The sequence below is a fragment of the Neovison vison genome, chromosome 13 (assembly GCF_020171115.1).
Source record: "Neovison vison isolate M4711 chromosome 13, ASM_NN_V1, whole genome shotgun sequence".
Lineage (NCBI taxonomy): Eukaryota > Metazoa > Chordata > Mammalia > Carnivora > Mustelidae > Neogale > Neogale vison.
The window spans coordinates 64,685,148-64,710,268 of record NC_058103.1 but is presented as its reverse complement, the minus strand read 5'-3'; the positions used below and the strand labels follow the sequence as shown (position 1 = coordinate 64,710,268).

At 37.2% G+C, this 25,121-nt stretch overlaps 1 protein-coding gene and 1 long non-coding RNA gene across 5 annotated transcripts in view; one reads left to right on the top strand and one right to left on the bottom strand.

Annotated features, from left to right (window-relative positions):
- Positions 1 to 25,121, top strand: part of AKAP6 (A-kinase anchoring protein 6) — a 552,477-nt gene that overhangs the window by 439,688 nt on the left and 87,668 nt on the right. The gene's annotated exons all lie outside the window — the stretch shown is intronic.
- On the bottom strand, positions 15,155 to 25,031 carry LOC122894356. 3 transcript variants are annotated; one of them, XR_006381777.1, is made up of 5 exons: positions 24,969 to 25,031; positions 24,117 to 24,229; positions 23,733 to 23,824; positions 17,516 to 17,600; positions 15,155 to 16,554 (listed from the first exon to the last, which is right to left on the bottom strand). It is a non-coding gene; the product is annotated as an uncharacterized LOC122894356 (long non-coding RNA). The 3 variants fall into 3 exon arrangements; XR_006381776.1 differs by having other exon boundaries at positions 24,117 to 24,226; positions 24,969 to 25,012; XR_006381775.1 differs by lacking the exon at positions 24,969 to 25,031 and having other exon boundaries at positions 24,117 to 24,461.

Sequence of the window (25,121 nt, the reverse complement as noted above, 5' to 3'; positions counted from 1 at the left end):
CAGAGAAAAAAAGAAATTTGCCTCCAGTTTGACTTGCTACTTCCAGGGTACAGGGATCATTCAATTTAATGTTTATTAGTGATACACAGAGCAGACGTTGTCATATCAACTCAATACATTTGTGTGTGATTTAAGAAAACTGGCTTGGAACTTATATATTGATTGCAGGCAATCCATCTAATAACTATCTATATTGTTCTTCCGTGTCTGCTAATTCACCCTTAGCTTAATATGTTTTACCAATTCTACTTAAATAGTCTTAGAAGTTCTTACAAAACAGCTATGTGATTTTGACTGAAAAAATGGTTGCAAGATTCACAGCGTCTGCAAAAGCTGTCGGGGAGGGTAGAGGGACTTTCCACTGAAATATCAGATTGCAGTAAATCTTCCTCATTTAGGCAATTTTTATTGGAGTAATTCTGACAGTTGTCATCCTTGAATTGCTTTGAGCATATGGCATATTTCAAAGAGCAGATTGTGAATCATAAAAAATAAAATTAATAACTAACCACAGAATCAGCAACAGTATAATGACAAGAAACAACTACCCTCTAGCTTTTAAAAATTTCTTGTAGAATAAGAAGTACATTCAAGGTCAAATAAAAGTTGTCTCCTTTCTTCCTCATTTTTTATCATTTTAAGTTACCTTTCCTAAATATATTATTTTAACTTTTACCTTCTCTAAAGAGAGAACTTTATACTTTTCAAGGGTCAGGTTGACTTTAATTAGTGTCCCCTGAGAATCATCTTGGTTAAGAGAAGATATAATCTCCCCAAGGAGTCAGCAAATGGTGATATTTTATTCCTGAAAGAATTCTACCAACATTAATTGAGTTTGTTGACTACTAGCTATTTCCTGTATGGCTAGCCATCCACATTAACAACAAAACTACCCAGTATATCTTCTAGCATAACATGTCTGGAATAACAGTCTTCAGCTAGTGTAAACAAAGCAAGGTGAGTTCACATTTCATGTCAGGATCAAGAATTATGTATGAAAAATGCCCATTAATCTTATCAATTTATTGATAGAAAATACTAGTTTCATTCCTAATAAGCATTAAAAATTGAACAAAACAGGAAAAAATAATACAAAAGTTAACTAACCATAAGCCATTATCTCAGATGTTATTGCACTCATGATGCCAAATAAGATTTCTTTTCTTCTAGATGCATTTTGCATTTTGCACATAAACCACAATTTTTTTTCAGTAGTAGTGCTATTCTTTGTTAAAATCACATCCATATAATTTACATCACAATTAACAGGAAATCAGTATTTTTTTTTTTATTTTTTTTTTTTTTTTGTGGTTTCCTTTTAAGTGCTCTGCCTAAGAATTCCCATTCTGGTATATTGAAGGCCATTATTCCACCCACTCATACTCTTGGATTACAGCATTTTCCCAAACATTTTCCATACTGGGGTTCTTTATTTGTGACTCACGTCCTGTCATCATCTTTCTGCTCTGAGGTGTTAACACAGCTAAGTTCATGAGACTGGCCCAAACTTTGCATTTGGCTTATAAGCAAAATTAAAGATTGAGCTATACACCAAGGGCAAATGCTACAGATCTGTAGAGTCCTCCTTTACACAAGCCCCCACATTATTCCAGAGGTTTAGGAACCTCCGGAGCAATCTGAGGATATTGAGTAAGGAGTCGTTGAGAACTCAGGGTGGATCCCGAATTAGAAAAATTGATGGAGGAAAATTAATCTCAGGTCTTCATCTAGAATCCTCAGGGATTTTCAGGTTAGGTCAACATTTTCCATGTCCCATTCCTCTGTTCCAATGTGCCTTTTCAGAAATCAACTGAACTCATGACCTGAGGGAGGAGGGTTTTGAGCCTATGAATCACAGAGACCCCAGAGTAATAGCACTTCTCAGTTGGTGCCCAGGCCTTCCTCTGCTTTCAGTTACATTTGAGACTTTAATCTTTAAATTTGTTGTCCCTGAAAGATACCAGTGCTCTATCAGCATTTTTCATCGAGGGCACCACTGACATTTGGGACAAAACCATTTTTTTTTCCTGGTCAGTGGGACTCCCCCTTCCCCTGTGGGGCATTTATTATTCACATTCCCTAGTCTTCAAGACCATTCAACAGGATGCCCAACCCATATCATGGCACTCCAGTCCAGCTCAACCCATGTACATCTTCTTCCTTTCTTAAAATGCTTCTAGAACACTAAGAAAAATGCTTTGCTCTTGGATTGTATACATTGTTAAGCAAAACACCTTACATAGCTGATACTGAATTAACGGTCATTGAGTTCAAAAGTCAAGGATGAGTGCTCACTTTGTTCGGCAGCACATATACCAAAAAATTAAGGGTGAGAATGAAGTTCATGTTTGCTGATATTATCATAAAGAACGAAGGTGAAACCTTTCAGAGAGACCTTCACCTGAGTGATGGTAAAATCCCAGGGGCCTTAGACCAAGTATGATTCTTGTTATGGTAGAATTCAAAGCCTTTTCTCTCCTCTACTTGGGGGGCTCTCTGTATTTCATCACTCAGCTCCTTTCCTGGAGTAGATAGTCATGCCCAGATCCTGACTCGTGACATGTACTACACAGACTTAGGTTGATTCCCCAAAGTCCACATTTGGAAATGTTGGTTTAGAGAAAGCCTACTCAGATGGTAGTCAACAAGAGTGAAGCGTTTTTTAGCCTTTTCCACATAAGGCACTACTTACCTGACTTTCCCTATTTATTTTATACTCTAGTCTCTGCCAGAAAATCATCTGTCCTTAACCCCTAGATATGTAACTCCAGATAAATACCTTCGATTATTCATTCAGCAGAGCTCCTGGGCTGGGCACCTGTTGTGATATGTCGGTTACCCCAAGCCAGCAAAATGCCACAGGGACTTCTTAGAGGAAAATAATTAGATTTAACAGGCAAAGAATACATTGACACCACCTGACATAATTTAGAATTTTAGCATTACGAAGGACAACAAAGTAGAATTTTCTGTTTAAACCATTTCTTGTTATTTTCTGTTCATTAGAAATTTAAGACCATTTTCTTTCTAATTAACTTTCAACAGCAGGGTCTTAAGAGCAACTTGATTCTTATTTAAAAATGACCACTCCCTCAAAAATATTTTCTTCCTTCTTTTGAGACAGCAAGCCATCCTGCCAGTGTCTTTCCTTCTCCCGTCTTTGTCTGGCCCAGTTGCCCAACATCTGAGCAGGGACCTTCTATAGCTCTTTTCTAATAAACACTGGCAGTATTGTCAGCCTAGAAAACACAAAAGTAGTTCTTTCTTATTTTTTCTTCCTCAGTCTGAGAATCACCTCCAAGGAGAATTTGCTCCCACTCTCTCACTTTCTTTTTCTTCATTCCTCCTACCTTCCTAAGTAGGACAATTTAATTTGTCAAAAGTAACCACCGTGATTTTGAAAGTTCAGCTCCTATTTGGACTGGAGTTACGAAGCCGGAATTCATAATCACGGGGAGCTGTCACTCTGCCGGTCTGCATGTGCATTAACTATTAATGGAGAAATATTTAAAACCCACTTGCAAAGGAAAAGCTCCATTTTTTTCATTTCTACAGATCAAAGGTGGCATTATTCTTGGGCTCAGGGAAGCTCAAGACATCTCCTCCCCATCCTGTGAATTTTATAGACTAAGTGACCTCGAAGCATCATCAAGATTGGAGAGGCTGGAGCTCAGGCTGCTGCTTGTTGCTGTCCTGCCCTCGGTGGCAGACACAGCTGACTCGGGAGTGCCGTGAGGCTGTGCCTGGTCAGGGGCTCCTTCCCTTGCCACAGAGCACTGCCCATTCTCTGCCACCTACAAAGCCCGGATAACAGAGCCCTTAGTGAGCCTGGATTGGTATGGGCTTCCAGAGTCCAAGGGTTAATTTCAAGGGCCACATTCAAAAGTTGCATTCTGGCAATTATTGTTATACTTGAACAAGAGCTGTTTTCAGAGAGTAGGAAGCTCACGAAAGCACCGCATTTATAGATTTGTTGCTTGAGAGGATGGCTTAGCTTCTCCTCATCAACAAAGTATTAGCTTATATGATTTCTAAGGGACTAAAATAATGCTTACAGCTGAAAGATTATGTAACATTAGTACCCATTTTAACTAAGGCCTTTATACTTTCAAGGAATTCACACAGGAGATTTTATATTTCATTTTGAGGGCTAGTTACTCTCATATAGTTCTGTTTTTATGGGAAAAATGCAAGTGTCCTCTATATTTCTGTTGGTTTAAGTATTAAACAAATATGTCTGCTGTGCAAATGAAAAAAGTGCCCATTTTGCATAATCCAGTGCTCACTAAGCAGACTGATTAGATTTTTTAACTCTGCTCTGGATTTGAGGTTGCTTATAAGAATTCACAGGAAACCCTTAAAAATATTTTTAACACATAAATATAAATCAGAACTGGGGAAAATAAACATAGACTAGTCTCTTTCAGTGAGAAGAGTTAATATATAGGCATATAGACTGTATGGTCCTATGCACTTACTAAAGATACTAAAATTTCTCATTGGGTTTCCTGGTAGTAAAAGCAAAGAGGGAAATGTGCTTAATTGCAAAATTTACATTTTCCCTGAGGGGGAAAAAAAATACACTTCCTTTGAAAAAATTAAGTTTATTTTGATACTTAGATATGAAAACACTTTCTGTTAGGAATTTTTTTTAATATAAGGGATTAGAATGGCATGGTAGTGAAATGTTTAACCACTAATATTTCTTATAAGTAAGTTTATAAACATAATACTTTTATTATTTTAAAAGATTTTATTTATTTATTTGACAGAAATCACAAGTAGGCAGAGAGGCAGGGAGAAGGGGGTGTGGGGAGCAGACTCCCTGCTGAGCAGAGAGCCAGATGCGGGGCTTGATCCCAGGACTCTGGGATCATGACCTGAGCCGAAGGCAGAGGCTTAACCCACTGAGCCACCCAGGCACCCCTAAACATAATACTTTTAACAAGTGAATTGTTTTTCTCTAACTCTGTTGCCAGATAACATTTACAGACTTTGAACACAGCTCTCAACCACAGGTGGTTCCTTTCAATGATAGTTTGGCCAGGTGAGATTAATAAGAGAAGACATCAATATTACATACTTGAAAAGAAGAAGATAGGGGCGCCTGGGTGGCTCAGTGGGTTAAGCCTCTGCCTTCGGCTCAGGTCATGATCTCAGCGTCCTGGGATTGAGCCCCACATCAGGCTCTCTGTTCAGCAGGCAGCCTGCTTCTCCCTCTCTCTCTGCCTGCCTCTCTGCTTACTTGTGATTTCTCTCTCTGTCAAATAAATAAATAAATCCTTAATATAAAAAAAAGAAATGAAGAGGGTATTAGGAAAGTGAGGGAGAACTATAACCTTGAAGAGAAAGAAAAACAGTTGAAATTACTTAATATACAACTAACCAAACAAAAATGAGTAATCTAAAACAAAACAAAAAGAGTAAAAACTAAGATCACGGGTGAATGAACAAATAAGGAAATTCTAAAAAAAAAAAAAAAAAAAAAAAAATCCAAACCAATAAAAAGAGAATGAAACACTGAAAGAAGAATTGTTTTAGGGGAAAAAAAGATAAGAGAAAGAGATACATTTTAAAGGAGAAAATTGTCACTTTTTGAGAATTCCGGTGTGTATTAAAAGATAAGCATTACAACTTTTTAAAAGAAATGAGTATGGAGTAGGATGAGAAATTCTGGGGAATATAAAGCACAGTGTAAAAAGAAAAAAAGGGGCCTGATTGACTTGTTATTATATAACTATTGATGCCAAAATGATGTTGTCATGGCTATGAACCATCACAGAAAACAGATTAATCCTGCTACCCCTGTATTCTATAAATTCACAAATATCAACCCTCTGCAACAGTTCACTTTTGTTTTGTTCTGTACCAGGTTGATCAAAATAATTTCAACTGTAGTCCGATACCTTTATGACTGAACCTAAGCTCCTAAAAATGTAATACTAGGGTGGTTCATAGTCCAGGTTAGAAGAAAATCCATTACCTTTTTGAAAAAAGAATTTTTTTTTTTTTTTGAAAAAAGAATTTTTACATGTTGGTGTACAGAACAGAAGTATGTGTCAAAAAATTATTTTCCGGGGGTGCCTGGGTGGCTCAGTCAGTTAAGCATCTGACTTGTTTTCGGCTCAAGTCATGATCTCAGGGTCCCGGGTTTGAGCCCCTTCTCTGGCCCCACACTCAGCAGAGAGTCTACTTGAGATTTCCCTCCCACTCCCTCCCCTCCCACCACTGGTTTTTTCTCTGTCTCTGTCTCTTAAATAAATAAATAAATCTTTTAAGAAAATTAAATTCTGTTAATTAGGTCTTAGGTCGGAATTTCAGTACCAAAATGAAGCAAATTACTAGTTATTGAAGCAGTCAAGGTAAAAATGTACCAGATATATCAGGCACAGGAACCTAAAGATAATTTTTTACCTCTTTCTCAGTAGATTAATTGTAGAGCTTAATTGTATGTTAGATTAAAACTCCATTAAGATAAGAAGAATATGCTTAAAATCATTATAATATTTCAAATAACATTATCTAGTCATTTTAAAAGTGATCAGAATAGGAAAATAGAGGCTGCCTCCACTGCTCTTTAGAAAGGAATTTGTTGTTCCGTGTTTATTAAAGCTACAAAGTCCTAGATAACTGTCATCTTAATGTGAGCTTTGGTGAATCTGGGTTTGCTATGAAGATAACTGTAGATCTTTTTCTTTTCTTTCTTGAGAGAGGACAAAACTCATCCTGAAAATGCTTAGAAGAAAAAGTAGACGGATGTGCTTTCTGAACAATATAGGAAATGCTATTTTTGCTGGCGCTTATAATTCCTATTTGAATCACTTTTTTAAGAGGGGAAAAAGAAAAAAAAAAGAAGGATGTTAAGAGAATAGTATGCCAAGAAATAGTTGGCTCTGTGTGCAGAGGGGCAAGGAAGGGAAGGGCCGCCAGCAGTTTTTGTCTCTGGTGGGTGAGCTACTGTCCGGAAGGTGCGTTGGCTCTCGGGGCTGCCTCTGCTGTATTGTGCGGCTCCTTCTCTGCCTGGCCTGGCCTGCTCTGGCCTAGAGTGGATCAAACAAGCCGTGGGGAAAGTTCCCCTCATTTGCATCACTTCTAGACAGCCCTGTCGTACTCTTTGCTGACAGGAAATCACTGTCTTTGTCACCTTTTCTCAGGGCCCTCCTTTTGGCAGAGATGGGCCATGTGACCACGCTTAATCACAACAACAGGGCTGGCTCAGGACTCAATGACATGTTTTCCTCAGCACTTCAATAAATGGGGTAGAGGAGTCAGGAGGAAATGACTACATTAATTTTAAAGTGAAAAGATAATTAACACTTGAAGGACTAATGCTACAACCTATGGAATTATTATTCAAATTGAAGTTAATTTATCAAAAACTCGTGAAAACTATCTCCCCTAATGCAACTGTTTTTAAAAAATAAACCTTGAATAGTAAGAGTGGGGCGTGTTGGAGGGAGAGTGGGAAGAAGGCGGGGAGAGAGGCGCTGTGGATGGAGAGGGAGAGAGAAAAGGGAGGAGAGAAAGAGGGAAATCATAGCAGGCATAAGCTGTGTTTGAAAAAGCAACTTAAATGGGCTAAAACTTCAACATTTGGGCCTGAAGGCTGGAGCATGTAAAACGCTTACTTAGATGATATGAATAGGACACTGGCAAACAAAAGCAGCAGTGTGCTCCTAGAAAACTGTGCTTAAAGGAGTTTCCTTGGCAACAGAAATGCAGTTCCAAAAGTAGACAGAACTTTCCTCAGAAAACATACTATTAATAACAACCTTCCGGAACAACTTGGAACAATTTGACGACTTGGCAGTAATAATGCCAAGTGTTCTGCAAATTAATCTAACACATAACAGTTATGTTTCCCTTGCCCGTAATTCTGCTGGACCCCACCAAGAACTCCTTGCTTTTCGGTGGCCCAAATGCGAAAAATATTTCTAAATGTTGTCATGGAAAAAAGAAACCCCAAAGAAATGCTAGTGGTCAGCAGTGGCCAGAGATTGTGTTCAGCCTTTTGGAACCCACAAGAGAATTTAATGAGATGAGTTTATTCCAATTAAAGCCACTACATTTAGGATCTCATCCCAACAAAGATGCTTCCATGAACAAAACTTGTTCAAGGGTTAACAGCCTGAGAGTTGCTGCAATATGAAGCACATCTTGAGGCCACTGGTTATATAAATGTAACACTTCACTAAATACGTGCTGGGTGTGATTTTGAAAAGCATCATCATTTCTTGTCAGCCCAGAGAATAAACTAATCTTGGGTCTACTTGGCCAATGGGAATCATTTGAATTCTCCTGAAGGCAATACGTTTGCCAGCCAAGAAAGGTGTAGTATTCCCCTCCTCTGACCTTTCTTGAATCCTTGGATCTAAAGGTTAAAAGTAATCAATATCTCATTGCACGGCTTGGTTTCAGGGTAATAAGTAATAACCATCATGTTAAAATCCAAATGATTACAGATAGCAATTAAATGAGTTGACCTGTTTGGGAGCTTTTATTAATTGCAATCAGGATAATCATTAGAGTTTGCTAATAAAATTTGGGATTAAATTGCAAAAATTTCAGCCTTTAACTTTTGAAAAAACCGACTTTTTGTTAATTAGATGTGAATGTGCAGTGTTTCCCTCCTGTGTTAAGCTGAGAGATTTGGCTTTCACCCCACATGTTTGGAGATTTCTTTCTGGTTTTTATGACATGAATTAGAGGAACACTTAAGCTACTTATAAGAAAGGGTGCTTGTTAGATTCGCTGTCACCTTTGGCTGAAGATCTGCTCAATACAGTGTGTTAGGTTTCAGTTCAGTGAGTCCATGGAAATGTCCCTCACCTACTTTTTAGCATTGTCTGTTTTGAAATTACTTATCTTTAATGGTTATATTCATATATGGGCTGATGTGCTTTGTAGCTAGAAAAAAAACAAAACAACCTAAGATGTGTGATTAAACCTCACATGGTATAACTAGAGTTATTTATTTTGTTGGAAAAAAAAGGAATACCAAAGTTTAAAGATGAAAACCAAGCATTATCATTGACAAAAGGGCCTTATTATAAAAAGGATAAATGTTAGGTTTAATGTTCCATGTAATTACATCAGGAAGGCACTGGTTGTCATAACTGTAACTGCCTGTATTGGGAAGACATTGGTTATCCTAACTCGATCATCACTACGACACAAAATCATGTAACTTACAACATAAGTTATATCATAACATTATCAAGTGTGTAAGATATGTGGTTGAATCCAAATATTTTGTCCTTATGATTACTCTAGCTTTTACAATTTATTAGGATTTCATGCATCTATTCCTAAAACAGGAAGTTAGGGCTAGAAGGGTACCTGGATAGCATTTTGGTTATTTCAAAAAAAGTCCTGGTGGTCTTTTTGGCAGCACATATATTAAAATTGGAATGATAGAAGATTAGCGTGCCCCCCTCCCCCGCCAATGATGACATGCAAATTTGTGATGCATTCTATATTTAAAAAAGAAAAGAAAAAGAAAAAAAGTCCTTGTACCTGTTCAGAATAGTCTGGAAAACCCTGGGCGGGAAAAGCTCAATCATAGTCCTTTTTCAGATAAATCCTTTAACCTCCTGTTTTCTTGTCCTTATCTCACTACCATGTCTAACTTTAGAAAGAGGTAGATTTGTGGTTGTCCAGGGGACATCACTTTTGGAGTATTAGAAATTCCCCAACCCAACTATTCCCATTACTAAATGTCCATACGGCCTTAAATCCCATCCTTAAAATTAATTTCTTTGAGATAAAAAGAATGCATTCTACTGGATGCAGATATTCTCAAGGGGCAGGAGAATAATACTGGCTTAAGTGCCAATATTAACATTTCGTTTAAACGGAAGGGCACTTCGTTAAATGGAAGGGAAGATGGAATCGGTAGAGAGAAGAAATCTAGAAAAGGGACCAAGGACAGTTGTTATTTCACCATTTGATAAAAAGGGAATTGTGTGTGTGTGGGGGGGTGGGTTATGAGATAGGAGTAGGATGGAAGGGAAAAAAACCCTAAATTGGTCAAATCTTACTATTTGACTGTTTTTATGCCCTATACACATGAGCTTTTTTAATGCTCTCACAATGGATTATTCCCCCTGTTTCATGGATATGAGCAAAAACAGAGAGGTTAATTGACTAGCTTAAAAGAACCAGTTTCTCAGGTTAGGCTAGGGCTTGCTGAGATTCTGAGCAACCTCCAAATCTCAAAGGTTTAAAGTTACAAAGATTTATTTCTCACACATACTACTCATCCATCACAGGTTGGCACTGTTCTTACTTCAGGACTCAGACTAATGAACTAAATATTCTCTCAATGTGACAAAGGGAAAATAGAGTTCTGGAGGGTCTCCCTCTTGACATTAAACCTTCAACCTGGAAGGGAAACATGTTTTTTCCTCTCAGAATCATTGACCACAACTAATCACACGGCCCCACCTAATTCCAAAGTTGATAGGGAAATGCATCCCTACTATGTGCCTGAAACGCAGAAAACTAGAAATAGTTGTTAAGCTGTTTCGGTAGCTACCACAAGAAGTAAGTAAGTAAGTCAGAGTTTGAACCCAATCTGGGTTGCCTTTAATGCCCACAATCTTTCACGCACTATTTGTCTGCTCATTATTGCCTTATATCTTCTTCTTTACTGTAGGCAAAATTCTTGCAAGTGCATTTTCCTCCCTCTGCATGAGCTTCTAGTGCCAGAGAGAAGGAAGTTCCTATATATTAAATGGCACATCAGCAGAGAAAACATGATAGATTTGGGTTTGCTCCTTAGCCAATCATCAGGCTCTTCTGTGAAAACCCTCAAACTTTCTTAAGCACCTCAGCACCCTAGAAGAATGTTGCCATGTGGAACAGGGACCTCCCTATATTTTGTTAGATTCAGGAAAGCTAAGGCTGAAAATATTTATGTTTGTTGCGGGAGTGCACTAAAGGCAGCATTGCCCTAGGAAGATTCAACCTCATGGATCCTGTTATTGCCAAAGGGAGTCACTGAGGAAGTGTCCCCATGGAGAGATACTCTAGAGGAATATCATTTGCAAAAAAAAACACAACATTTTCCAGTCTTGTCAAGGAGGCAATTTCAGTTCTCAGAAACAAGGGCATTCCCAAGCATATTTTTTAATAATGTTGGCATTTGTGAAGCTCATACATTCTTAAACTAGGCACTTCTGCGACACTCTGTTCCTAATGAGGCACACTGGGGTAAGCTATGAGGGAAGCAGTGGTCTTCCTGCTGAACCTTCATTCATTTACATAAGACACAAAACATAAACATATACACACTACCCACACATGTGCGTGCGTGTGCGTGCGCATGCACACACACACACACACACACACACACATACACCCACATGCCCATTTTCTCTTGCTGAAGCCAGGAAAGAGTCAAGCAGGCTAATGCTTCTGGGGTTGATTCTAATTTTTCTTCCAAACTTCTTTAGACCACAGAGCCTTTCTCCAGAAGGACATCTATACACCCCTGTAACTCTTCCTTTCACCTGCTTTCCTAAGTAATTGATTCTATATGCTCATTGATAATGACTTATAGAAAATTTGTGATTCGTGATATTTCCCTTGTCATTTTATTGTATCCATTGAAAACTAGGAAGTTCGTGAAAAGGGTATTATGCACACATGCACACACATTTTTGTGTATTGACACATATATACACGTATACAAAGTATTAACTCATCTACTTAAAAATATCATTCATAAGGATTGAATTTGGGTGAAACCAGATTCCTTGGACCAAATATGCTGGAAGTCCCGAGACATTTAAATCACGCATATGTAAATATATACACAGACTTCTTCATATATATGCTAAGCTTCAGTTTGGAGCTCATGTCTATGTTCTAAGTCTTGGCATATTCAATTTTGCTACCTTCATTGTAATAGTTTTACCCTGTCAGTATTCACAGGTGCCTCCCTAACAAAGCCTTCCTTGAGAATAATTTAGCCATGAGTACTTTGTTATAATTAAATGCATACTTTTTAATAGTGATGATAGGTTTGGACTTTGTGGACCAAATGTGAGAATGAATGATTTTAATTTTTGTTAGACTCCACACTCCAGGAGGGCAAGGTTCGTGTCTGCATCATTTATTGCCATATCTCCACTGCCTAGTGTCGTACCTGGCACATAATAGAAATGCAATAAATACATATTGAGAAACACTTTTCAAATAGATTTAATTAATAAGCTTTTAATTAAATCCTACTGATTGAAACTATGCTATCAATTCATTATTTTTGCAAGAAAACAACCCTATTTTCATGCAGTGGTCATTCAGTCTGAAACCTCATGGCCTCTTCTTATAGTATATAAAAACAAAACCATCAGTCTCTCTCCTTTAAAAACTGTACTGTTGAGTGAAGTTCTTAATACTCAGGATACTCAGATTTGGCCAGGTTGGTGTCTGGGAGAAAAAGAGGGGAAAAAAAAGAGGGAGGGAGGGAGGAAGGGAAGGATCATGATGCCCATGTCTGAGACAAAGGGTACAAAAATGTACAACTAACCACCATAATTCTGTGGCTAGTCTTCAACCTCTCAAACTGTATTATTTGGTCATGCATTCTTGATTATGTAGACAGTATAATTACTTAAACATATAAGTAATAACTTGTACCATAAGAATGTAAAACTAAAGATAGAACAATAGATGCAGGTGAACATGGACTGTCATTAGACATGGTAGGAATATCAGCACATTTTTTTTCCTGTACCATAGTTAATGTGACAGATTATTGACATATTTGTTGTAGAAAATTAGGTTTGACTTCAGAGGAGTAGGTATGTCTAAAGAAGTAGTCATGAGGAAGGTGAGAAAAACAATAAGAAGTAACCCACGTCCGTCGTGATGAGGGTGGATAGATGGAGTCTAAAAAAGACGGACTCCTCTTTCCAAAGCTACAGCTGGCTAATTCAAATATGCAACTTAAAAAAATTAAGGTTGACCACTGTAAGGTCAGGAGAAAGTTAAAATGTAATTTTGAAACTGTCTCCCACTCATTGAAAAAAATTTTCACACTGTTCATAGTTTTAAAAAATTATCTTCTCATATAGTCATTTAAATTTTTAACTTAGCCATTAATTGTGAGCTTCAGTGATTTTGTGCAATTAAGAAAAATCTAAAAGATGTACCATTTAAAATTAGAATTTGATAAAGATTTGTGATGAATTCACCTCTTGCCCATATTTTTGTCCTTGACATCCATTTGGGTTTACTGTCTTCCCATTGAACTTTGTCCTTCCTCCTCAGCTTTCCTCAACTGGGACATGTTGAGATTTGAAAATATGTGTGAAGAACGTTCCTCTGTGTGATCTTTCTCTCTTCTTCCTCAGTCTCTTCTGCCTGCTGATGCTAAAGAGCCATTCCGTAAATCACTGGATTTCTTACAAGCCATGAACAAAAATCGTGTTCATTAAAACTTAAGTATAAATGAATCTCTAGAGTTGAGCTAATTGAATTCTTCTGCAACATGGGAATATAGCAAAATAACTCAAAGTTGGCTAGCATTTTATAATCCATGTTTTGATGATAGTTTAAGAGGCTCCGTCCGTCCAAGTTTGGGTTAGAAAAAGAGATGAAGTATGGAAACACTGTCAGAAGCCTTTTCTGTTTACACAAAGATCCAGGGATACCATGAGTAATGCCAGAAATCTCATGTGACAGCCAGCTCTTGTGGGATTTTTTGAGCTCACCAAGTTCAGGAAATAGACAGTTCCAGAAAGCTGATTGGAGTTCAAAGATTTTTTTAAAAAATTAACTGAAGTGCATAATTGTGTTCTCTGTCCATTGTCCAGCACTGCTGCTGGGACCTGTGCTCTGCTCTCCCTGGGGCTAGGTAATATCGGGCACTCAATAAATACTTTCTGATTTAAATCGCCTGCTTAATGAGTGTTTTCTCCGGAATCTCCCAAAGTGAATCTCTTAGAGGTTTTGTACAGTTATTTATTTCCATGGGAAGTGAGAAATTTACCTGGAGTTTCAGGACTGCGAGTGACCTCATAAGGACCTTCATTTCATTTCCTCTCTTTCAAGGATTGTTTTTTATCCATTCCAGATAGGAAAGAATTTGTCCTCCATTAAAGATCTTTCCAGAGGGAATTCCACAGCCTCCCATTAAAATGTTTAACAACTCTCCCTGCCCTGAAAGTCTTCTTATATCTAGTGTAAATCCCTTCTGTTGTTAGGTTTAATTGTCAAATCGGCCAGAATCCATGCTCGGTAATTAAATCTCTTCTTTCTGTTTTCTGTATAGTCACATTTCTCAAGCTCTTGCAGGTTTCTTTTCAAATTAAAAAATCTTTTAAAAGTCCTTTCTGTTGCTTTTGTCTATACTCTATCTAACTGAAACCACTTCTATCTATCCTCTTTTGTAGGAGAAAATATGCTAATATTGAGGTAGTGATGGTAGGTCCATATATTTGAGTGGCTTTACCAAGCTCCATGGATTTCTCCATCAGGTTTTTCAACTCTCTCTTATTAACAGTTAATAAAATAGTTCATGGATGGTTTGGAAGAGGAATATTGCCTGTCTGGGATAGTATGACATATTGTATACCTTAAAAAAAAAAGTTCAAGAAGGAAAAGAAAATGATATAAAATGGGCTAAAAAATCTTCCCGTTTAGGGGACAGAGCTGCTTCTTCTCTCAGTGGATGCGTAATATATTATTTATGTAAGAGTGAGCATCATGTTTTTGGCTCACATTCCATTTGGAGCATATACAGTATGACAGTTTCCTTGGCTTATTGTTGTATATATGGCTATCTATTTTTAATACATTGCTTTTGTCTTTTTTTCATGCTTACTTACATCTGTTGTTATGAAAACTGACATAAAGTTTTTAAACATAAAAGAAGTGATGGAGAAAGAGATGGTAGGAGACAAACAACATTTCAAAAGAATGCAAGATGGAGAAACAGGAGCAAAGTCTCCATGGAGAGAACCAGAAGCAGCCTCTGCAGGATAAATGGCAGGATGGGTCAGAACAGATTTCTGTAGTCACAGAGAAAAAATGGTCATGAGGCTCCAGAAAGCATTACTTTTTTTTTTTAAAGATTTTATTTATTTATTTGTCAGAGACAGAGGGAGAGTGCGAGTGAGCACAGGCAGACAGAGAGGCAGGCAGAGTCAGAGGGAGAAGCAGGCTCCCTGCCGAGCAAGGAGCCTGATGTGGGACTCGATCCGAGGACCCTGGGATCAAGGAGTGTAGATTGTTTTCCATCAAATTGTTTAAACTTTTTAAGCTGCAGTTTTCAAATCTGTGAAGTGGGGAAAACCCCCGCTTTGAAAGGTTGCCAGGATTCCATGAGTAATGTATATAAGGGGTTCAGCCTTTTGCTTGGTAAGTAGCTCAATATATAATACAGACTCGGGGGTTAACAAACTGCAGCTGGAAGGTCGAATCCAACCCATGGCCTGTTGGTTTTGTTTTGTTTTGTTTTAATAAAGTTTTATTGGAACATAGGCAGGCACATTCATTTATGTATTGTTTGTGGCTGTTTTTATACTTCCATAACAGAACTGAGTAATTTTGACAGTGACAAAATGGCCAGCGTGCCTAAACTATCTGACTGTAGAAAAGTTCACCATTTCCTTGTATATAAATAACTATTACGACAACTCTTTAGTAATATACATTATTCTACAGACTTGAATGATTTCCCAGTTCAATTTTCTGTCTGCATCACAAAAATACCTGTTGATTACCACTCTTTTGCCCAAGGTTCTAGTTTTCCTCTTAAAACAACCCAAAGTCTGCCCGTTTTCCTTGTTCTTCAATGTAGCATTAAATGGTTAATTGGTTCATTTCACCACCAGGTGGCCTCCTCTGCTCTATTGTACTTGTGGGACCCAAAGGAAAGCAGAAAATGGATCTAATGCACTTCTTTCAACTTTGGCTGTGATTCTGCTCTTATTAGCACTTCTCCGGTGGCTTTGCTGTTCTGAAATGACTCTCTATTTTATGTTTGGTCCTGATACACAAATTCACACTGATTTAGAAAATGAGTTCTAAATCGGAGATAGAAACAGTGAAAACAAAATAAAAATATTTAAACGCAGACTCAAACCTACATCATAGTGGTTTTTAAAAAAAGGAGTTTGGGTATCATGTAAGAGGTTTACCATAACTCAGTATTATTCTCAGCTGTGTCCTAGCAGGACTGACTAATCTTGAAGCTTCGACAGGAAAAACAAAGGCCATGCCCCTCAGGGATCCCTATGTTAATTTTTCTTGAAGAGCATGGGTGAACTTCAGATCAGTATCCCAGTTTCTTTATGTTTTTTTTGTTTTTTTTTTATTCTCTAGATTCTCCTTTTGAATTTTCTTTTATCTTATTTGTGAGCTTTGCTAAAGACCAGTGCCATGTGAGGAAGATTAGAAAGCTGTGTGATAAAGTGCTGGAGAAGGAGGCTGGATTCTCCTTGGGCAATGACTCTTATCCTCTCAGATTTTGTTTTCTTCATCTATAAAGCGGCGGATGGACTGGGTGGTTTAGAGGTCCGTTCCAACTTCAATATTCTCTCACTGGTGAGAAATCAAAGATAATTCCAATTAGTAGTTGATTTGGCTAGGAACCATCTGGCAAAAACCAGAACTATAGGAACTTGATTTCAAAGGCTATGGAAACAAACTCATGGGTAAATATAATTTTGTGGCAAAGTACCATAAAAAGCGTATAGTTTCTAAATGCTACATTATTTTTAGTTCATTTCAGGTAGTAGTAGTAAATGCAGATTTTATGAGCCTTTTTAGACCCTTTCCTTTCCTTTTTACTTTTATTCAGTAGTAGATAACTCTTCAGTTGGATTCTGAACAGTGTCTTGCTAAATCTGTCACGGAAATTTAGCTTTCTCTTTGACGTCTTATTTTCTACACATTTTAATTTTCCTACCTTTTTCTTTGGGCAGAATGATCAAATCCTCCTCAAATTTCTTTGCAGCATAGAACAGATATGTTCACTTTTATTTCCATTGAAAATGGGTCATTTTATATGGTACAAACAACCTGTTCTTACCTTCTGCTTGAGTTGCGATATGCACATCACTGGTTTGTATTTGAATTGTCACATTGGATGTCATAGCAAATACTGCTAAAGGCATTTAACTGTCTATGAGGAAAGGACCAGAATCGTCCCTAGGGCATTTTGGTAAAGAACAGGCTCACGTTTGAATTCAGAGTTACCCTGGGAGACCTAGTGACAGGCAATCTCTCTAATTCCATATTCCCTACTGGGGCTACTTCTCTGGAGAGCTATCTGGTTAAAGGCAGATTCATACTTGCTAGAGGAAAAATTGATTACAAGTTTTTCCCATTTTGCAAACTACACTAATTAGTATCAAGCTCAACTAATAATTTATGAAATTTGCATTGCTTTCTGTTTGCCTAAGCACAAACATTTCCTACCATATATATTTTCAAATATATGTTCATATGTCTCATGTTCATGTCTAACACATATTAGGAATGAACGGTCTAAAAATTTCACCTTTTGTTTAGAAGTCAGGAAAAGTGAGAAGAAATGAAGCTGTCTGGTATTAGGCAATAAACATCCATTTGGGTTACTGTATGCTCTGAAAAACAAAATAAAAGGAAGGCTATCCTTTACCTTTAGTAATTTATAACCTATTTGGAAAAGCAAAACCAAAAAACAAGAAATAATAACAAAGCAAATATGTGTGGTAGCAAAAAAAATAAATGCTGGTCTTCTTTGGATGTCTTCATAAGAAGAAATGATATTTGAACTGGACCTCACTGAATTTAAATAAGTGGAATGAAGGTACGAAGATAGGTATGTTGCAGAGGAGTACAACATAGTGTGGAGGGAACCCTCAGATCTAGGATTTAGTTTTATAAATGACTAGGACTTTATCCAAATCAGGAAGATACATTGGGGAAGAGGAGCAAATCAGCAGCACCTTCTAATAGCTTTCATCCATGTGTTCAGTGAAAGTCAGCAAAAGGCAAGATTGTTTTCCATTGAACATTGAGTCCTAGATTCAATGTTTTATGTAGTGAAGGGAAATTATATACATAAATGTATAAAATAATGGCATAAAAGAGATGAGAAAAGTTAGGCCAAAGGTCATATTTTCTTAGCAGGCATGATTTGGATCAAGTTTGAACAAACACTTGTACCTAGTGCTTATTACGTAACAGGAGTTGTTCTAGGATCTTTGCATGTATTAGTGCATTCAATCCTCAGAGTAACCTTGTGAAAGTGGTATTAATATGATCCCCCAATGAGCAACTAAGGCACAGGGAAGGGCAAAGCGAGTAAGCAATGCAAACGAAGCTTAAAAATAGGCAAACTGATTCCGGGCTTATATTTTATTTTCATTTATTTATTTATTTTTGCCAAACTCCTTGAATCTCATTGATTAACAAATTAAAATGCATGGCATGGGTCCTTTTCTGTCACCGTGTTTATAGGACCTAGTGATCAAATTGATATGTGTGTGTAGGCTTTGAGAAGTAGTGTTACTAGGTAATACCAGCATGTTCCCTCCTCCCTTCATTAAGTGGGGAGAGAAATAGTAACACTTTGTTGGTATATTTTCTAAAAGACAAAGACTATGTATACATAGCTCATATATAAGCATTATATATAAATATTGTTTACCTTTTCAGGGGCTTCTCTCCATTGTGACCTATTTTATTCTCTAAGGTAGATAGTAGTTATAATACCTTATTTCTAAGATGGTTAATGAAAAGGAATGGGAATTACGAGTCATATGTATTAAAGTCATATGTTATAAGCCATATGTATTAAAATCTAAGACTTTGTTTTAAAATGGCACATCTTCCAGAGAGATCTGAAATTTCACACAAACAAGATCTGTTTATTTCCTAAAATGTCTTTGGTGGGTAAGTGGTGAGGATATCCATTGTCCCTGATTTACAGATGGGATGACCACAAAAATATGAAATAACTTCCCTCAACAGAGCAAGCCACCAATAGAGCAAAAGCAGAAGAAATAGCCACAGAGAAAATGGTGCCCATTGAGGGGGCTCCCTTCTGATGTGCTTAGAGAAAATCCTCCCAATCACAAGGTTTGTACCTATTTCGTCTTGAGAAGTTATCCAGTGTTATGGCTAAAAGCTGCACTGAATGGCCACATCCTGGTACTTCTGGGTTTTTTGTTTGTTTGTTTCAATCTCCACTTACTGAATTTTTGCAGCTCTTACACTAATTTTTAAGTTGTCAGTATCATCTTCTTTCATCCAATTATTTCAGGGGACCCATTCACTGAAAACCTTCTCTCTAGCTGTGATCTCCTTCCTCTTCTGCAACATTCTCTACTTTTAGGTAGTTTTTATGGTTTATTCTCTGTGGACTAGTTATTATTTCCCCTATCTGGTGAAACTTTTGTAATTTCCCCTATTTCCTTATTACTTTCTCTATATCAGTCTGTGTATTTATTTCATTTTGTCCTTTAAATCTTTACTCCTTCCTCTTTCTTACTTTTATCACTCTTGTGATTGGACAAACACACACACACACACACACACACACACTCACACTGTGTTTCTCTTTGATGGAGCTATTCTAATAAATGTTTTTGAATGTTTATGGAAGACTCCCTTACATAGCTGGAAAAATGCTCAAAAGCTCTTATCATAACCACTGTTTGCTCTTTATAGTTTTAGTATATGCTAATAAATTTTCACCTGTACCCTACATCTTCTTTAAACTATGAGCCATTATTCTTCTGAACAACAGGTGTGACTATCACTGAGAGCCTGTCTGCCCTTTTAGCCTCAACTTCATGCTACTAAAAATTTGTGGAGGTTTGGAGGATGAACTTAGATCAAAATTAATCTGGCCATAGAAGCTCCAAGGGTGGGGTTCTCAAGTGTGTTTTGACTACTCTGAAGTCTGTTTGAATGACATTCTTGGCCTTATTTATTTACCTTATACTCCTAAGGCCTACCAATTTTCTCAGAATTCTGGACTGATTTCTAAAGGTGCTTTTTCAAGAATGACAGCATGACATAGCAAACTAAGCTGAAATTCCTCCTGAAAGTTCTGTTTCTGAGTTTTAGCGATGTCTTACTGACCTTGGGCAAGTCACTTAGCTTCTATGTATCAATTTCCAATCTGTAAGACAGAAGTGATATTACTGACTTTCCCCATGGGCTTGTCATAGGAGAACAAAAAAGAGAACAATCCATTGAAATGACAGTCAGACTTTCTGATGCTAGAACAATAAACAGTGCTTAAAGCCTGAAATCTCTAAAATTTATTTTCTGAGCTCTCTCTCTAGTAAATATAGACATGTACCGTCCAAGAAACCAAAAAAAAAAAAAAAAAGGAAGAAAGAAAGAAAGAAAAAGAGGCTAGAACAGAAAGGTTTTAAAATCCATAGTATATTGCTGTTGGAATTGGAAATTGGACCCACTTCTTGCATCTGGGTCAAATATTATTGCTCTGAGAAAACACTGAATTCCTAAAAGGTGTCCTTAAGTATTTAAAAGGTTTCTGTCACCTTCCTCTCTTTTTTGATACATTTCTATAGAAGCTTTTCTTGGGTTAACCATTCCAGGCCATGGGAAACAATTAACTATATTCACCGTTTCTGTCTAAAAATTGAGAATAATATTTATGTGTTGGAGATTGTGATCAAATAGTTTTTCTCTGAACATATGAAGTTCAGAGATAAATGGAGGCAGTCACATGCTACTAATTTCTGTGTACTATTAGTATATCTGACATATATTTCAGCTGCTGATACAGGCTTACTTGGTCTTTTGTTTGGAAGAAATTCAAATGATTAAGTATTTTCCAACTTCCACAGCTAACCCATAATGCTAAGAGTTGCTATAGATAAAGGGTGAACAACACACAATCCCTGACCATACACCCCCATTGTAGGAACTTATAATCTAATTCTGAAACTACATTCATCCTTATCTGAAGTGAAGGTACCAGAGTACCCTCAAAAAGTGGCCTAAGGCATCAAATATTTTATAATTCAGGGATTTGGGTGGTCACCAAGAAAAACTCCATGGCATTTTGGTTCTATTAAGATTATGGATGTAAGAACCCTTTAAAAAGTCAGAAATATACTACAAAGGAAAAAGTCTTGATGTGAATATATGATGGTATCATGGCATTTCCTTTGTGTTTTGGTAGTGGACAACTCTGGAAATGCTTTGATCGGCTCTGTCTTAAAACCTAAGACATGGTGAGTTCTGGATATCATAGTGAGTTTCTCAGTGCTGGTGTCCGCAGACCCTGAAGAATGCCCACGTGCACTAAACTTGAAAAGATAGCTTTTGATAATGACATTATGGGGGGGAAGGTTAGTGCTTTCAGCCTTCATTTAGACCACTGATTCTGTAGATTTCCGAAGTCACCGTGTTCTGCAGCAATCTTTTTGATAAACTACAATGGCTGCAGCGCTCTACCTCTCATTTTTCTTGTCATCCTCAAAGAGAAAGCAAGATACTCTCCTTGAAGAAACATTATCAACAGCATTAACATGAGAAATATATAGTCTCTTCCTTATGAAATTAATTTGGCATTATTTTTGAGGTGCGCAACATCTTGGCAACTGCTTTGGTTTAAAACTCTGTGATTTGAGAAAAGCACGTTTCAGAATGTTTAATTCAGCGATACAAAAGGCACTAATGAAATATGCATGTATGAATTTTATATCATATTAGTTCCCTCTTTCTTGAAATCTGAATAAAAGCCAAACATCTGGATTACGTTTGAAAAGCCTGAATTTCCAATTTTCAGAGAGATTCAATCTATTTTGACATTGCACACTTAGCCTTAACATTTACAGTGTGCTATTAACATTACTTGCAATTGAAAAAAAAAAAAAGTCCAGATTTAAACAAACTTGGTGCCTCCTAATGCTAAAAATACATCTATATTTGAAATGGCTGCTGCTGCACAACTGTATATGTCCATGGTTAGGCTTCATCAGCATTTCTATTATAAATACTTGCATTGAAGAAGCCTATAATTCAGCTATAGAGATATGGGGTAAGCTTTGATATATAAATTCTCCCATGGCTGTATATTAAAACAACAAACAGCAATTCATATAATGCTTAGTTTGAAAAAGTACTCATTGATTCAGTGTTTACTGAAGACCTCAAATATTCAAGGTACTCCATGACTGGCCAGAAATGGAATAGCCCTCATCCATTGAGAGTTTATTCTTCAAATATAAGATAGATAATAAGATTTCTGTTTTTATACATATTTGGGCATATTTTGGCAGCAAGGCTAAAGGCAAGTGTATATATATATATATATATATGGTTATAATTTAGGGAAGTAAATAGGGATATCAATGCTTTATTTCATTTCATGATCAGAGTTTATCTAAGGTACAGCTGATCAAGTTTTAAGGGGTAAAGTAAGAAGTTCCGTGTCTACACAAGAGATCAAGGAAAAGAGAAGAATGTGACACCGTCTTTGAAGTTTGCATAATAGTAAGCCTTCAGGGCGCCTGGGTGGCTCAGTGGGTTAAGCCTCTGCCTTCGGCTCAGGTCATGATCTCAGGGTCTTGGGATCGAGTCCCGTGTCGGGCTCACTGCTCAGCGGGGAGTCCGCTTCCTCCTCTCTCTCTGCTTGCCTCTCTGCCTGCTTGTGATCTCTCAAATAAATAAATGTCAAATAAATAAAATTTTAAAAAAATAGTAAGCCTTCAGGGGACTTTAATGTACTACACTCAAATTTTTATGGGATTTCTTGTAGTATATTGTAGGTAAATCTCATTCTTCCTGTGACATGTGGAGAACAGCTAAAGTCAGGAATTTCCTTTTTCTCATCTTATTTTGCTTTATTTTTAAAAAAATCCAGCAGATTATAAAGTAGTGCCCAATGAAACAAAAATAGATGTGTTTCAAGGCATTTGTTTAGGTCAGAGGATGGAAAGCAGAAGAAATAATACTTTTAAATTGGCAACTTTTTTAAAGGAGAAAACTGAGTTTCCATTACATTAATTGCTGCTCCTTGTGTCTTTTTTCCATCCTACATTACGTGCTCTAACAGATATTACATAATTGCATAACTATTCTTACTATGTGCTGACATGACATTACGACAGCCCTGATATGGTGCATCATAATGAAACCGTAATTAGAACAGTCATGATGTATTATGGCAATGATCCACATCGTCACTGAAGTGCATTGGAATGCACAGAAAACCCATTGAGATGTGCAGATTTTCAACATAATATAGCACAACCATGAAGTTTCATAGCATGGAGGAGAAATTGCCATTATGCCCACACTGCTGGCAGCAAGGGTTATAACACATTTCTTCAATCTGTTGGAGAAAGTTCTGTATTGATGGAAGAAAATTTTTGAGAGTACCATTTGTGAAGTTTATATCTTTAAAACAAATCTACGGGAAAGACCTTGTTGAAATATTGACTTAACTGCATAAATTCTATTGAAGTTTCCCATAAAATGTTTACCAAAAAAGGACCCAAAATGTTTCATTTACTATCTCAAATTCAATGAAATGCTTTTCTATGGAAGTACAGATTGAAGATGATTTGAGGATTTTCATTTAATATTACCTTTTCTTCGGATTTTCCATGTCCCATCTTGAGCTCTGATTGAATAGCTTACGTTTTATGTGGTTGTATCTCTACTCCCTTGTTGTTCTCCTAGGTTTCTCTACATGTGAATCTTATATGTGAGTCTTGTTCTAGTAAGCGTTGTCTTCTCCTTACCTTGGTGTGTTTTGGTCTTGACATCCCTCCTTTACACAGAGTAATATCATCATGATGGTTGATTTGGCAATGTGAGGAAAGAGCTCAACTTTCTAAAATAGAGAGGAACTTTAGACTTTATTTTCTAGGCCAGCCCTCATTCAGTGCCTCATTATGTCATAAAATCTATCAAGTACACTTCTAGTCTCTACCTGCATACCTATGGTAAGTGGGAACTCCCCATCGCCCAAGCTCCCCTCCTACTTATTCTTCAACCTTTGATCCCATGTCTGACCTCTGAGACCAGATGAAAGAAATTAATATTCTTCTATTGAAAGCCCTCTAATTTTCCAAGTTTACTAACCTGTCCTTCCCTCTCTTCTCTCATCTTCAACTCTTACTTACCCTTGGCTGAATATCTTCAGCTTCTTCAACAGCTTGCTCCTCAGAGAAGCATTGAATATTCTTCCTCCTTTGAGTGCTCTCCTTTGGACATTTTAGACATTGTCTAAGCCCTGCTTGGAAAATGAAACCCAACCAGAACCAGGACTGCAGGTTTGAGCTTAATAAGTCACCACCAAACTGATCTGTTGCTTTTCTTATTTATAACCCAATGTTTGTCTCAGTCCAGCCCCAGATCATACTTCCTTTTTAAATTTACCTTCCACTGTCTGTTGACTTACTTCTACTGTTTATGCAGTTTTTGTATTTTTATTTTTTATTGGTGGGAGGTTATTATCTCAGGCTTGACTTGTCTTGTATCTCCCATTTAGATTTAATCTACTATGCTAGCATGTTGTGTTCCCTTTGGAGTATCATCATAAATAAACATTGTGAAGCAGTTGCCTATGAATTGGATCCCACTCAGAGACACAGTTTGGCCTGTACAGTATTAAAAAGTTTTAATTCAATGTATAAAAATGAGGAGATTTCACTTGAAAATATATATTTCTGTCTTCTCTTAACCATATATCCCTGTTCATACAGAAGCCATTTTGAAGCCATATTCTCAACATAGGAACAGTTGGCAGAGCTGGGTAGTGGTTGCCCCTTTTGGATGGAAGTTGGGTTTTCCTACCGTCCACAATCCATACTACTTCTTCCTTTTTCCCCTTCCCTGGGATCAAATGTTAGTAATCCTCATATTTTTGCATTGTTTTTCTTTTAGTAGAGAAAATAGCTCTCTTTTTCCAAGACATTAGCAACAATTAGAGTATGAAAGAATGAAAGAATATGACTTATCTGTGCTCAACTCACCTTCTTTCCACCAGCTGCCAGGCCGTAGGGTACTGGATCTAGCTGGTACTGAGTCAGAAGAACTGATTGTTAAATATTAAGGAATTTCGTTGGCAGTAGCAACCTTTGGTACTTTGGAATCTGCCATGGTGGGATTATTTATAACAGGAAAAT